We start from the raw sequence: 1,215 nt of genomic DNA on the forward strand, positions 1-1,215 counted from the left end.
CAGTCCATTCTAAAGGAGATCAGTCCTGGGTGTTCATTGGAAGGACTAATGCTAAAGCTGAAACTCCAATACTTTGGCCACCTCATGTGAAGAGTTGACTCATTGGAAAAGACCCTCATGCTGGGAGGGATTGGGGGCAGGAGGAGAAGAGGACGACAGAGGATGAGATGGCTGGATGGTATCACCGACTCGATGGACGTGAGTCTGAGTGAACTCCAGGAGTTGGTGATGGCCAGGGAGGCCTGGCGTGCTGCGATTCATGGGGTCGCAAAGAGTCGGACACGACCGAGTGACTGAACTGAACTGAACTGAACTGTGTATGTATGTGGGAAAGATGCTGGGAAAGATTGAAGGCAGGAGAAGAAGGGGATGAGAGGATGAGATAGCTGGATTATATCATCAACCATTCATCAATGGACATGAATTTGAGCAAGGTCCAGGAGTTGATGAAGGAGAGGGAAGCCTGGAGCGCTGCAGTCCATGGGGTCTCAAAGAGTCGTTCAGACAAGACTGAGTGACTCAACAAAAACACATGTGTCAGGGGCAGGGGTATAGGGGAAATCTCTGTACCTTCCTTTCAATTTTGCTGTGAACTTTAAACTGCTCTTAAAAAATTGTCTTGTCTTCAAAAAGAATGAAAAAAATAAATGAACCTCTACCTGTAACTCTTACACCATACACGGATTAACCCAAAATAGATTATAGACCTAAAAGTGAAACCTAAACTATAATTTTTTTAAATAAAATATAGAAGAAAATTCTTAAAGCTTTGCTTAAGCAAAGATTTCTTAGAAAATCTACCAAGTAGGTTTCCCTAAAAGAGAAAATTGATAAACTAGACTCATCAAAATGAAAAGTTTCTTATCTTCCAAAGACATCTTTGAAAGAATAAAAAGACAAACTACAAACTGGGAGAAAATATTTGTAAAACACATATCAGATAAATAAGTTGTACCCGGAATATATAAAGAACTCTCCAGTAATAAGAAAACAAGCAACCCAATAAAATAAATTTGGCAATAGATTTGAAGATACATTTCAACAAACAACACATACAGATGGCAAAAAGCAAATGAAAAATACTCAACATCACTAGTCAATTGGGGAAAAGCATATGAAAAATATTCAAATCACTAGTCATTTGGAGAATGTGAAAACACACACACACACACAATGAGATACCATTACTCACCTAGAAAATGACCAAAATTAAGA

This window comes from Bison bison, unplaced genomic scaffold (genome assembly GCF_000754665.1).
Source record: "Bison bison bison isolate TAMUID 2011002044 unplaced genomic scaffold, Bison_UMD1.0 scf7180017864470, whole genome shotgun sequence".
NCBI lineage: Eukaryota > Metazoa > Chordata > Mammalia > Artiodactyla > Bovidae > Bison > Bison bison.